Genomic DNA, 16,163 nt, shown 5'->3' on the forward strand with positions numbered 1-16,163 from the left:
ACACGAGGAGTCACGCGTTCTACCGGAGGCTTGAGCTTTTATATAGATACGTATAGAGCACATTGATGAACATCACACGGCAAACGTGTAAATAAATGCATGAGTAATGGTGCACACCGCCGTACAGAAGTGCATTGTCTTGAACGTTTCGAATGCCTCGAGGCTGGTGTGCACACGCCTTAGTGCGTCCGCATCTCCTCCCTGCGGTGTTTAAACAAAAGCCCATCGCTCGTACACTTCGCTGTGAACCGTGCCACCCCAGTTCTTCTCCCAGTCATGGTGGTGAGTCCGGTTCTGGGGAAGCACGAATGTGGACTCCCCACCCCCCACCCCCCACCCATAGTGTAAAGGGGAAAGTCCTCCACCTATATATGTGACTCCCCAGAGGCGCACGGCAGAAGTGAATGACTGTGTAATAGACGACTGTGCAGTACTGATATAAGGATGAAAACCGGTCCGCAGATGTCTTTGTTTCACTGGCTGCCTGTCGGTTGACGGCATTTTCTCCACCTCTCTGAGCCGGTGATCTGAAGCGACAACACAGCCACACGCGCAGTTCTTTTGAGCTGGTGGTCTGGGTATATATATGTACGTTGAACCTCTTTGGCGGAGATGCGGGGGAGAAACAAAAAAACTACACACAAAAAGCAGTTCTAAATAAATTAATTTCCTTTCTACATTGAAAAGTGCATAGCTCCAGTGGCTCCCTAATATAGTAAGAAAGAGCATTCCAGACGGCCACAGAAGCGTATCTGAAAGCGCGCGATGCAGTGACCGTCTTTGTTCGATGGCCAGCCAAAAGCTGCTGCGAGGATGACCGGGAGTTGGCGTGATGGTTTATGATCCTTGGCGAGATCAGAAAGGTATTGTGGTTCATTTGTGGCGAGCACTTTGTGTGTATACTGAGTGCCACCTTGGATAAGGCTGACAGCTTTTCTGACATGCAATGCTGCACAAACGCTCGCGCGCTGTAACATCGACCATGTGTTGCAGCAAGGGATCTGCGGTCGGCAAGAGCATCGGGACATTCACACGGGCACAGAAGGCAACCGGGGAGGGTCAGGGAGACGCAGCTGCTTGCGACGATGGTGAGAAACACAGGGTTTTTATTCAGTTTCAGCTTCATTTATTTGGTATAGCCCTGTGAGCCATTCGGCTCTTGAATCGGGTGCAACCGCAACAAACAAAAACATGGAACAAGAAAATATCTTAAAGTGAATTTCGATTTAAAGCTTTCGTGACTGCAGGGATTCATCTTCTTGGTTCTTTCGGTAAAGTCACGTAGAAGGGAAATAATAAAAATAAAACTTAATAAAATAATTCTCACGACCCTGTCTTTCCGACAGACCTGTTCTTCACCTGAGGACGGCTGCTTGCGTTGTGGCCGAAACGTCGTGAGAATTATTTTATTGTTTTATTTTTATTATTTTATTATTTCCCTTCTACGTGACTTTACCGAAAGAACCAAGAAGATCTTAAAGTGACTATGCGCAAACAGAAAAATCCAGGAAAAAACTGCTAAGTCTTCCAGAAAAAAAGCATCGTACACCAACGCTGAGCTCCCCCGACACCACCACCGCAAACTCCATGCGTTTACAAGTCTGTGCTCGTGCGCAGCCATTGCTGTCGACCAATGTGCTGGACGAGGGCCTCCCAACGCCGTGCGGATTGTTTTGAGTTGCTTGACCATACTTCACCGCGCTCGTCAGTGCGGGTTGGTGATGGCGGGAGACCATAGACATTGAAGTATAGTACAGTGGAAAAATGGGCTTTGCTACATTGGCGTCTGCTGGCAATGTAGCCCCACGGCCGCCTACAAAACCAGTTCAGAATGGTTGTGGTTGCCCATCCAAGTCCCACGCAGGCTCAACCCTGCTTAGCCTTCTGAGATCTGACGAGATCGGGCACATTGTGGGCGGTTTGTTCAAAGACTGCGGGTACCGCCCTCGGCTGTGCCGCTTTGGCAGGGACATCAAACGCAAGCGTTGCTACTCCGGCGCGTGTCGTGGTGATGACAGACTTGAGCCAGTGGTGGACATTCCACATTCTTGTTGCATGGGCCGGCCTATCCATTGAACAGCAGAACTGTTGACTTTCCACAGCATTGTATGAATCATTTTAACTGATTCTGGGTGGATGATGGACGGTGTTGACCTTAACCACAGTTATATGAACTTGCGACATTCCGACTGTTACAGTCCACTCTTGTACACGTACAAACTGCATAGCCTGTAAGGTGGCTGAGTAGCTGAATGTCAAGAGCGTTGTGACAGCACTGCTGGGTCCTGGGTTGAAATGCAGTTTTTTAGATGCCCGTGATTAAACCGGGTTCTCAAGTGTCATGAGGTATCAATGACTGCACCGACATAATTAAGTAATCTTTAACACGTAGGCTTCCACGAACAATATAATCCATAATGCAGGTTTTTTTGGGTTAAAGCGCGTAAATATATAAATGTGTCATTAAACCCGCCACCACTCGACACAGCCAATTAGTAAGATTTGTCATGTGGATAAATCCTCCTGTTTCGTTCCCTTTTTTTAAGGAATGAAACAGGAGGATTTCTCCACAAATCTGTCTGTCGCCTGATGAAGCTGGTTGTAATTACTAGCGAACCGTCGTACTCAGAATATAAATGTTGTGGCTTGGCTCTCCAACACACCGGTGTGCTGTACTAGTGACGAATTGGCCACATTCTGTTTACGTGACAACCCTTACTAGTTGACTGTTAGGTGGTGGAGGGTTTTAACGACACATTTATATATTTACGCGATCTAACCCAAAAAACCATTATGGACGAAGTAATCTTGTTAAAATATATTTGTCACTTGATTCGTATAAATTCCACTTCTGAGGAGAATTTTTTTTTTTATTCACGACTGTGTGACAAACGCCGCTGAGAATGTGCAGCATTGCCTCGTGTGGATAAGAGACAGTTAAACGATAAACCAGTTAAACTATAAACTATTTTTTTTAAAATTTTATTTTACCAAATAAGGTCCACTGAGCTAAGTAACTCTTTTTCAGAAGCGACCTGGCCACAAATGATATCTCAACGAAGCGGCTTATTACATGCAAACGTATAGCAGTCGAATACTCTCGACACACATGTTTTTAAATGTGGAGAGAAAACCCGGAGGACTTGGAGAAAAATCCACGTGACCACAGGGAGAACATACAAGCTCCAAATATACAGGTGTAGTGTTGTAAAGGACGGACTAATAACTTCTTTATGGCACACACAGTTTATTGTCTTAATTACACAGTCCCTAACACGCAAGGGGTATACGGTCCCCTTACCCGTTAACCTGAGGAGGTACAGCCTCCGACCCTGCACAGCTCACACTCACACTACGCTCCTATTCTAAAGAGCTACAGCCTCCGGACTTGCCGGCTATCTGATCTCCCCGCTAGCCTAGCGTCCTCCAGCTGGGACCTAGGGGAGGCACACTGACCCGCCGCTGGCCCGGCGGGTCCCCGACCTCTGGTCGCTCAAGACATTCGCCCTCACAAGGGCGGGAAGGCTGGGAGCCAGGGTCCTATCCAGGACCTATCTCCCCTGACCACTGGTTACACTGAGCCCCAGCCCTGACAAGGGCTGGAAGGCTTGGTCCAGGGTCCTAGCTGTCTTCAGCCGACTTGGGTCTTCGTGTAGCAGAACTAGCCAAGAGCTCTCAGCGCTCCGGCTTTAATTCCTGTTCATGGCCGGGTTGACCAATCCCCGGCCACCTCGTGGACCCCTCCGATTGGTCCTTCCCAATCTGGCGTTTGGATCCTACCTCACCCCATTTGACCCTAACCGTTTGATTGAGCGGGAAAACCTTGTTTACTAACTGCTCTCTCACAGCTTGCGAACAGCGAGTAGTTATCACCACTACACAGGCGTCAGGGTCGGGATCGAACCCACGACCATCTTGTATATGAGGCGAGGTAGTCAACATCTCGCCACCGTGGCACCACAGTTAAAATAACCTTAGAAAATCACGACGTTTCGTTTGCAACACAAGCAATCATCATCAGGTGGGAAAACCTACGTGACTTTACAGAAAGAACCAAAGGGTATGGATCCCTGCAGTCACGAAAACTTCAAATCTAGATAGAACCTCAGAAGTAGTTAAGTGATGTAATATTCCAGAAGTGGTCCTCTAACACGTCTCTAACATGGGGCGATGGTTAGACTTGTCAAATAAAACTCATAGAACAATTGAAATATAAAATGACAATGCAATGGGCTTGTTTCACCCAGTAAACCCTCACTGTCTCCCATTACTTTTTCAGAAAAGGTTCTAAGAAGTGTTTTGCTGGTAGGGACCGATTATCGTTGTGTAGATTGAAATTTGGAGAGGTTGGACCGTGTTTGTGAAAATAATATATCAGTATGTGATAAACATGTAAGCTCTATAGCCCACTTAAGGGCAGTTCTGGGGTTTTTCTTTTTCTAAACCAAATTTACGTTACCAATTATGTTCTGCTGTGTTCTCATGATAGGTAACACATCAAACTGTACAACACCAAATCCCTCATCTGCGGCCGCGATTGGAAATAATGATGTTACAAGTGGGAAGTCGGATGCTTCCCAAGTCCTTCTGGAAACTTCTGCCACGGTGTCGACATCAACTGCACCGCGGCAAATGCTCTCCTCTCCCAAAACAGAAACTTCGCCAACAACAATGACAACAAACGTTCCAACATCACCAGGATCCATTCAAATGGCTGCCTCGCCTGGTCAGACATCAACTGAAACATCTCCTACATCTGCTGCATTGGCCTCAACCCCTGTAGCATCAGTGCCACCAGTGTCTGAAGATGACTTGCCCTCAACAGGGGTGACAAATTGGGCGACATTTGCCGAAACCTCCAGTGATACCTTATCAACATCAGTTGCAGCATCTGACGGAGCCCCTGTATCATATGGCACACATAACACATCTCCAGAATCACAGTACACAGGATCACCTCGGTCTAGTTCTCCTGCATCATCTATCACTGATACCACATCCCCAGAATCACAGTACACAAGATCACCTCAGTCTAGTTCTCCTGTGTCATCAGTGACTGATATCACATCTCCAGAATCACAGAACACAGAATCACCACTGTCTAGTTCTACTGTGTCATCTGTGACTGATATAACATCACAGGTGTCACAGCAGACAGAGACAATGACTGTAAGTGTTCCTGTACCAACTGTGACGGCTGCTTCTGACGCGAGTGTGCTAACATCACCTATGAGCCCCATGTCCACATCTGCAGTGTCACAGCAAACAACATCTGAGACATTGTCTGTTTCTGTGTCACCAAGCGATTCTGCTTCTACCGAGCTATATTCATCTCAAACTGCCGTGACATCTGACATATCTGATCAAACATCACCAAAATTACAATACACAGGATCACCAATGTCTAGTTCTCCTGTGTCATCTATCACTGATATCACATCTCCAGAATCACAGTTCACAGGATCACCTCTGTCTAGTTCTCCTGCGTCATATGTCACTGATATCACATCTTCAGAATCACAGTACACAGGATCACCAATGTCTAGTTCTCCTGTGTCATCTATCACTGATATCACATCTCCAGAATCACAGTTCACAGGATCACCTCTGTCTAGTTCTCCTGTGTCATCTATCACTGATCAAACATCTCCAGAATCACAGTTCACAGGATCACCGCTGTCTGATTCTCCTGTACCAGATGTGGCAGCTGCTTCGACTGTACTAACATCATCACCTCTGAGTCTCTTCTCCACATCTCCTGTGTCACAACAAACAACCTCTGAGGCATCATCTGTTTCTGTGTACCCAAGTGACTATGCTTCTACTGAGCTATATTCATCTCAAACAGCCGTGACATCTGACATATCTGATCAAACATCTCCAGAATCACAGTACACAGGATCAACAGTGTCTAGTTCTCCTGCGTCATCTGTGACTGATATCACATCTCAAGAATCACAGTACACTGCATCACGATTGTCTAGTTCTGCTGTGTCATCTATCATTGATATCACATCTTCCGAATCACAGTACACAGGTTCACCACTGTCTGATTCTCCTGTACCAGATGTGGCAGCTGCTTCGACTGTACTAACATCACCTCTGAGTCTCTTCTCCACAACTCCTATGTCACAACAAACAACTTCTGAGGCATCATCTGTTTCTGTGTCCCCAAGTGACTCTGCTTCTACTGAGCTATATTCAGATCAAACATCTGACTCATCTGAACAAACATCAGAACAAACTTCACCAGAATCATGGCAAACAGCACTGTCATCATCATCATCTACACCAAGTGGCCCATCATCACCTGGGGGTTCTTCTGTATCATCCCTGTCTTCTTCTGTGGCTTCTGCATCTGCTCTTTCTCTTGAAACAAGTCAACCTCTTGTGGCATCTGATTCTCAAGAATCACAGTACACAGGATCACCTCTGTCTAGTTCTCCTGCTTCATCTGCCACTGATATCACATCTCCAGAATCACAATACACAGAATCAGCACTGTCTAGTTCTCCTGCGTCATCTATCACTGATATCACATCTCCAGAATCACAGTACACAGGAACAGCACTGTCTCGTTCTCCTGTGTCATCTGCGACTGATATGACATCACCAGAATCACAGTACACAGGATCACCTCTGTCTAGTTCTCCTGTGTCATATGTGACTGATATCACATCTCCAGGATCACAGTACACAGGATCACCACTGTCTAGTTCACCTGTACCAACCGTGACTGATCTCACATCACCAGTGTCCCAGCAGACAGAGACAATGACTGCAAGTGTTCCTGTACCAACTGTGACGGCTGCTTCTGACGCGACTGTGCTAACATCACCTATGAGCCCCATGTCCACATCTGCAGTGTCACAGCAAACAACATCTGAGACATCGTCTATTTCTGTGTCACCAAGTGATTCTACTTCTACCGAGCTATATTCATCTCAAACAGCCGTGACATCTGACATATCTGATCAAACATCTCCAGACTCACAGTACACAGGATCACCGCTGTCCGATTCTCCTGCACCAGATGTGGCAGCTGCTTCGACTGTACTAACATCATCACCTCTGAGTCTCTTCTCCACATCTCTTGTGTCACAACAAACAACCTCTGAGGCATCATCTGTTTCTGTGTCCCCAAGTGACTCTGCTTCTACTGAGCTATATTCAGATCAAACATCTGACTCATCTGAACAAACATCAGAACCAACTTCACCAGAATCATGGCAAACAACACTGTCATCATCATCATCTACACCAAGTGGCCCATCATCACCTTGGGGTTCTTCTGTATCATCCGTATCTTCTTCTGTGGCTTCTGCATCTGCTCTTTCTCTTGAAACAAGTCAACCTCTTGTGTCATCTGATTCTCCAGAATCACAGTACACAGGATCACCTCTGTCTAGTTCTCCTGCGCCATCTGTGACTGATATCACATCTCCAGAATCACAATACACAGAATCAGCACTGTCTCGTTCTCCTGTATCATCTGCGACTTATATAACATCTCCAGAAACACAGTACACAGGATCACCACTGTCTAGTTCGGCTGTATCATCTGTGACTGATATGACATCTCCAGAATCACAGTACACAAGATCACCTCTGTCTAGTTCTTCTGTGTCATCTGCGACTGATATCACATCTCCAGAATCACAGTACACAGGATCACCTCTGTCTAGTTCTCCTGTGTCATCTGTGACTGATATCACATCTCCAGAATCAATACAAACAGATCTAACATCTCAAGAAATAACATCTTCGTTCGCATCATCAAGAGGTCCATTGGTAACAAGTGCCCGATCGGCTTTTTCACTATCATCAATCGCAGTGAGTTCTATATCATCTATATCGGCTTCATCACCAGAATCCATGGCTTCTACATCTGCTGCTTCACACGTAACATCCACTTTTACATCTGAACAGTCAAGCCACCTCACGCGCTCAGAGGAAGCGACTCCCTCCGATTCTCTTGCATCAACATCTCCGAAATTTCAAGAAACAACACCATCGTTGGCATCATCAGCATCGCCTGGTGTGGCTTCAACGCCGTCGCAGACCGTCACGTCTCCAGCTTCACAGCCGACCACGACATTCTCGTCCATCGCCGCCGTAACGACCATCGCCCTGACCACAGCCGCCGAGTCTCGGGCCCCCGAGGCCCCGGCGACGCTGAACGAGACGATGGTCGCCATGGCGGCCCCCGATCCACGCTTATCCGAGTCTCCCAACGAGCAGACATTCAGCCTCAGGTTCAAAGTTCTCAACAAGGAGTTTGTCCCGGAGCTTCGCGATCGGAGCTCGGACGAGTTCCAGCAACTGTCGACTGATTTGAATAAGGAGGTAAGGCTGCAGCCTCGTCACGTACTGTCATTAGGGATTTACTCAGTCTAATCAAGTATATATGTATGGAGAGCCATCAATTCAAGGCTTTTGATTCGTGAGACAGTGACAAAATGCAATAATCTAGTTGGCAAGGGCATGGAAGAATTGAGGAATGAGTAATAGCGATTCTAGATTTGAAGCTTTCGTGACTGCAAGGAATCATATTCTTAGGTTTTTTCGGTAAAGTCACGTAGGTAAAACATCAAAATTAATGAAAATAAAATAAAAACAAAAATCACGACGTTTCAGAGGCAACACAAGTCTCCGTCATCAGGTGGGACCGTCACAGCCGAATTAGCTGCATCAAGTGAGGCAATGATTCAACAAGTAATCCCTTATAAGCAAGTTGAAGGGGGGAAGAGAGGGGGGGGGAGCTCATCAGAATGTGGTAGCCAATGAATGGAACGTATCGGGAGGGAGGGGGGCGGGGCTCAAAGACAGCAAGGAGTGCTAAGTACAACGCATCGGGAGGGGGGGGGGCGGGGCCAAAACAATGGACGACGGCTTGGACGCGGTTGCTGCTGCACACGCCAACACAATGGACAGAGAGGGGGGAGGGGAGGTCTGATACACATGATAGACAAAAGAACGAAAATGCCCATGTTTATACCAATGCTGGCTGAACAATGAAGAGAGCACTGCCAAAAAATAACTGGGGATGTTAACACTCGGTAAAGTAAAGTAAAATAGTGCCTGTCAGATAAGATGGTCCAAAAAAGTGTAATTAAGTCTTTTTTGCGTGGTTGATAACATCTTTCCAATGATTACTAAGTTTGTACCCATCATCACGGTTGAAATTATGTCTGTGTTTGTATATTTGTATGGCTTCGTGTACAAACCTTTGATGGTAGCCGGGAGGTTTGCAGAGAACCTTGGTCTCGGAAAAGACAATTTCATGAGAGCCCACCGAGTTGTAGCAATGATCGGCAATGGCAGAAGAATCAGTTCTGCCGTGTTTCAGATCTGACTTGTGCTCGCGGACACGATCAGAAACATGACGTTTCGTTTCTCCAATGTAGCAATCACCACAAATGCAACTCAATTTGTAGACTCCAGGATACTGTAAGTCAGGAACGACATCCTTCACAGATGGAATCAGATCACGGATTTTATGCACTGTACTGAATCGGACTTGGATCTGATGTTTGTTTAGAATTTTGGAGATCTTTTTGGTCACGCCTGCTATGTATGGTAATGTGATGGTTTTGGTCGGAGTTTCAAGTGGCTGTTTCTGTGTGGTGGGAGAGACAGCTTGGCGGATAGTACGGTCAGAGTATCCGTTCATCCTGAGGGCCCGATGTACATGTCTTAATTCACCGGTCAGGTGGTGTTTGTCAGAAATGCCATGGGCTCTGTGGTATAGCGTTTTGATGAGAGAATTCTTTTGAGATGGGTGGTGGTGGGAATCCGCGTCGTTCCCTGTGGAAGAGGTATGTGGATGACACTTTCGTCATCTGGCCACATGGCCTCCCAGCATTGAACCACTTCTTGGACCACATCAATTCTAGACACCCATCCATCAGATTCACCATGGAAGTGGAGAAAGACGGTAAACTACCATTCTTGGATATTCTGTTTGAGAGGAGGCCTGACGGATCCTTGGGACATTCTGTCTACAGGAAAGCCACCCACACAGATTCCTACTTGAAACCGGATTCCCTTGAGCCCCGCCCCCCTCCCTCCCGATACGTTCCATTCATTGGCTACCACATTCTGATGAGCTCCCCCCCCCCTCTCCTCCCCCCTTCAACTTGCTTATAAGGGATTACTTCTTGAATCATTGCCTCACTTGATGCAGCTAATTCGGCTGTGACGGTCCCACCTGATGACGGAGACTTGTGTTGCCTCCGAAACGTCGTGATTTTTGTTTTTATTTTATTTTCATTAATTTTGATGTTTTACCTACGTGACTTTACCGAAAAAACCTAAGAATATAGTAATTGCGATGTAGGTAGGTATGTATGTTGAACTTCTTTCGCACCGAACGTAACCAACCGTGCTAATCGGAGGTGTGGGGGAAGGACAACAAACTAAACACACAAAGCAGCTCTAAATACATGGATTTTCAATATAGGTTTAAAAGTGCATAGCTCCAGTGGATGTCTAATGTGGGAAGGAAAAGCATTCCAGACAGCCGCAGAGATAAAGGGTACTTAGGGATCACAAAAGGGTAGGGGAGGGACGGGATGGAGTGGAGGGCCGAGGGGAGGGAAGAGAATGGGCAGTCGAGAAGAGGTGAGACTTCAAGAGAGGAACAGAAGGAGGTTTAGGAGGCAGACTGCTTAATGTACAAGGGAAGTGTATTTCAGAGGAGGGGTGTGAATATTAAGCAGGAGTGAGCTTTGAGCTTTGCCCACTCACCCTTGGCATTTGGGTAAAAATAAATACCTGAAAAACGGAGATATCAAAGAATGTATGCTATATTTTAGCAGCAACGCCACTCACATTGTCTGACGCAAACTTTTATTCGACATGTTTTACATGAAAATCTCCTGCATAAACGTTGTGCACCAATATTTTCAAAGCGCAGCAAACTTTACAGGTCTATCGTTTAACGTACATTGATTGCAGCCCAGTGCCTTAAGCGGCCATGTTGTGCACTGGAATTCGACCCGCGTGGTGTTTTCCTCTCTCTCTGTGACTTTACAGGTGAAATCCATTTTCAAGAGTGGGCCCCTTTCGAAGCATTTTCGATGGAGCAAAATACATTCGTTCAGGTGACAACAGTAGCAGTCAAATCTGTTTGTTGCTGTTATTATTATTACTGTGAACAATAGTGCAATGCGGTTAGCACATTTGGCTACGTACGGTACGATAGAAGTTCAACAATCACACATACCATGTTGCTAAAGCGGCCCTTCGTGATTCATGGAGGGCTCTTGCCTATAACCACCGGGAATACGGGATGGAATTCGTTAAATGGATAAGGCCCTACTGATGGGCATCTCACGGCAGCTTTTTAGCAAATGCTGCTCGGAAAACTTTGGGAGTTCAGAAAGCCATTTTGGTTGTTGATCAACACGAGTGTATTATTTATTATTCACGCTTTCCAACTAATGGATGAAAGTAGGGGGGGGGGGCAACGATTATCTCGTAAAGATGATCCACAAAAACTTGGTAGGACTCTTGAGAAAGAGTTGAGACTCTGTCTCGGCCTCGCTGTGCGCTGCGTTGCACCACTATCCGAGTAGATAACCTCGCATCCAATAAACTTTCAGAGCAAGGGTTAACATCTGACTCCAAACGTATTTAATTAATTGAACGAGGCAAAACTGATGGAAAAACACAGCACAAATACAGCATCTGTTAATACTTTGTAATATCAATACAATGAATACTACAGCGTCATAACATTGTTTTAGATAACATGAAACTCAACGATTGATCCTGGATGGACCAGGCACCCACATTAGTACTGAACAGCTATACAAGAAAGGAAGCTATTGTATTAAGTAAGGGCACATCGTGTAATCACCATACTGCAGCCTAAATGTACAGCACTACACATAATACTGAACTGTGGATGAGATATTTCGTCATCCTTGCTCTCAAGATCGCAATAAGGTTACATGGGTACGAGTCTGACTCGAATAATTCAATTACAAGTAACATTTACAATAAGGCAAGTTTCAGGCTTCGTTGTTAACTAGGCCTCAGTTTTATCGTAACAATTTAACCGCATTATAAAGGCATTTACAGCATTATAACTGTCATTTTAACATTATAACAGCATTCCCAATATTATAAGAACATAAACGGACTTACAGACAATGCTTCTTAAAGTCCCACAATGAACAGTTACAGCTGTCTTCACGGAAACGCTATTTGTGCCACCATTCTGAACTCTGTGTAATGGCTGGCCCATGCCTCGTGGCTGAGAAACTGTCAAATTGTAACTTCCTGGTCATGTGACCAAACTCAACCCCAAAACAGTAAATTCCTGTTTACACACACCCCCACTCCTGCCGTGGAGCAAAACACCTGCCGTGAGGCAGAATAGACTGAGTGCAGCTTTCCTGTGTAAACTCACGGAGTAAGAACAATAAAACATTCAGTTGATGGCAACTTATCTAATGTCGCATGTTTTCAGTGCGTGACTCACATGTGAATATATATTTTTGTATTTCTTAGCAAAGGTTCGGTGAACTGCGGTGGAACTCTGAAGTTTAATAAGCCAAAAGACATGGAGATACTGGCAGAAGATGTTCACGAGCTGTTCGTTGGCGGAACGACTGGAGGCAATGCCTTAGGACCATTTTCCCTTGCGTGTGGCAGCAGTTCGGTAGATGGTAAGTACCGTGCAACGTGTTGTTACCGGCGCTTCGCACAAAGCGGTTCTTGTTTTATAGACCCCACAGGGATGATGGGTCGAGTGGCTCTGCCGCAGCCTCCTCGCGAATCCCCTTGTCTCAAGTTTCTCTCCGCTCATTCCTCCTCCCTCTGTTCGTCCCCTCACCTCAAGGATTTATGTCTCACTCAGTGGATGTGTCCGCAGGTCACTGCGTAGAGTGGAGTGGGCCCCGTCACACGTGGGTGTGCACTTCTGCAGAAATACTTTACGGATCGCCGACGCCGGAAAAAAACCCAACGGAAATTAAGCCTGGAGTGTTACTGAAAATAATTCATTAGAGCACTTGTACAGAAATACGCTCGTCAAGTTTGTAGCAATCACTTACACATATTCATGAGAGATCTGGATTGGATACAGTTATAGTCTAACAAGTCATTGGCAATTGTTCTCGAATATTGGGCCTTTGTATATTTCACTCCTTTTCATCGAGTAAACGTGCCTGCGGAGACGGAGCGAAGCGGCTCGTTGTGCAGACGCTAGATGGTGTTGCTGCATCTCAGAACCGTGGGTGATGCTGATTGGCGTTGATTTGACTGCTTAAGGGGAGGGAGCTGGTAGCCTACGTTTCATTTAGAGCTTAAACAAGATGACAGCCCAGCAGTGCTTTGATGTTGTCTGCCGGTCGAGTCGCCCTCGCAAAGAGCTTCTTAGCTCAATTTGCATTACACACCCCCCTCACCCACTCACTCGGTCACTCACCTGGTCAGTCACCCACCCAGTCACCCACCCACTGACGCACACACTCAACCACTAATTCACTCATTCACCCACTCGCCCACTCACCTTACCCATTCACTCAGGCACTAACACGCTCACTCACCCACTACCACACCCAATCACCCACTCACTCACCCATTCAATCACCAGCTCACTCACATACTCAACCCACTCACCCACCTGCTCACTAATTGTCTGCCTGCCGAGTAACCCTTGAAAAAGAGCCTCTTAGCCCAATGGGGCTTTACTTGGATTCTGCGTTGAAATACAGTACGAGTCAGAGACTGAATGCCCCCTTCTTTGTCGCACCCCGAGTTATTGTCATCGTCATCAGCTGCTGGATGAATAGCACCCCCAACTCGTCAGACTCCGTTTCCGTGGAGGTCACGCTCCCTAGCGAGCTCCCTTCTAATTCGACTGCTGCTTTCGAAATGAGTTTCAAATCTCGTGGCATGTGCTAAATATTTCCTTGCTTGTTATTTAACTTAATGTTTTTATCTTTTCAGACGTACATCAGGATGCCAAAGATTGTACGTTCACAACTCTTTACACGACCGTGGCCACGCTCCCAGGAAAGACATCTAAATCTGACCAAACCGATGCATCAACGCTAGCAGGAACATCAATTGCACCTGTGACGGCTGTGACGGCTGCCTCGACGATGATCCCACCGACTGTTTCCTCAGGGCAAGCGTCGTCTGTCAGCGCGCCATCTACATCGCCACTTTCACTTTGGACGAGTCCCTTCTCCACATCTCTTGTGTCACCAAGTGACTCTGCTTCTACTGACCTATATTCAGATCAAACATCTGACTCATCTGAACAAACATCAGAACCAACTTCACCAGAATCATGGCAAACAACACTGTCATCATCATCATCATCTACAGCAAGTGGTCCATCATCACCTGGGGGTTCTTCTGTATCATCCGTAACTTCTTCTGTGGCTTCTACATCTGCTCTGTCTCTTGGAACAAGTCAACCTTTTGTGTCATCTGTTTCTCCACAATCACAGTACACAGGATCACCACTGTCTAGTTCTCCTGTGTCATCAGTGACTGATATCACATCTCCAGAATCACAGTACACAGGATCAGCACTGTCTAGTTCACCTGTACCAACCGTGACTGATCTCACATCACCGGTGTCCCAGCAGACAGAGACAATGACTGCAAGTGTTCCTGTACCAACTGTGACGGCTGCATCTGACGCGACTGTGCTAACATCACCTATGAGCCCCATGTCCACATCTGCAGTGTCCCAGCAAACAATATCTGAGACATCGTCTGTTTCTGTGTCACCAAGCGATTATTCTTCTACCGAGCTATATTCATCGCAAACAGCCATGACATCTGACATATCTGATCAAACATCTCCAGAATCACAGTACACAGGATCACCTCTGTCTAGTTCTTCTGCATCATCTGCGACTGATATCACATCTCCAGAATCACAGTACACAGGATCACCACTGTCTAGCTATCCTGTGTCATCTGTCACTGATATCACATCTCCAGAATCACAGTACACAGGATCACCACCGTCTGATTCTCCTGTACCAGATGTGGCAGCTGCTTCGACTGTACTAACATCATCACCTCTGAGTCTCTTCTCCACATCTCCTGTGTCACAACAAACAACCTCTGAGGCATCATCTATTTCTGTGTCCCCAAGTGACTCTGCATCTACTGAGCTATATTCAGATCAGACATCTGACTTATCTGAACAAACATCAGAACCAACTTCACCAGAATCATGGCAAACAACACTGTCATCATCATCATCATCTACACCAAGTGGCCCATCATCACCTGGGGGTTCTTTTGTATCATCCCTATCTTCTTCTGTGGCTTCTGCATCTCCTCTTTCTCTTGAAACAAGTCAACCTCTTGTGTCATCTGATTCTCCAGAATCACAATACACAGAATCAGCACTGTCTAGTTCTCCTGTGTCATCTGCGACTGATATCACATCTCCAGAATCACAGTACACAGGATCACCTCTGTCTAGTTCTCCTGTGTCATCAGTGACTGATATCACATCTCCAGAATCACAGTACACAGGATCACCACTGTCTAGTTCACCTGTACCGACCGTGACTGATCTCACATCACCGGTGTCCCAGCAGACAGACACAATGACTGCAAGTGTTCCTGTACCAACTGTGACGGCTGCTTCTGACGCGACTGTGCTAACATCACATATGAGCCCCATGTCCCCATCTGCAGTGTCACAACAAACAACATCTGATACATCGTCTGTTTCTGTGTCACCAAGCGATTCTGCTTCTACCGAGCTATATTCATCTCAAACAACCGTGACATATGACATATCTGATCAAACATCTCCAGAATCACAGTACACGGGATCACCACTGTCTAGTTCTCCTGCATCATCTGCGACTGATATCACATCGCCAGAATCACAGTACACAGGATCACCACTGTCTAGTTCTTCTATGTCATCTGCGACTGATATCACATCGCCAGAATCACAGTACACAGGATCACCACTGTCTAGTTCTTCTGTGTCATCTGTGACTGATATCACATCGCCAGAATCACAGTACACAGCATCACCACTCTCTAGTTCTCCTGCATCATCTGTGACTGATATCACATCTCCAGAATCACAATACACAGGATCACCTCTGTATAGTTCTGCTGTATCATCCATCAATGACATCACATCTCCAGAATCACAGTAC

This window comes from Lampetra fluviatilis, chromosome 39 (assembly GCF_964198595.1).
Source record: "Lampetra fluviatilis chromosome 39, kcLamFluv1.1, whole genome shotgun sequence".
Taxonomy (NCBI): domain Eukaryota; kingdom Metazoa; phylum Chordata; class Hyperoartia; order Petromyzontiformes; family Petromyzontidae; genus Lampetra; species Lampetra fluviatilis.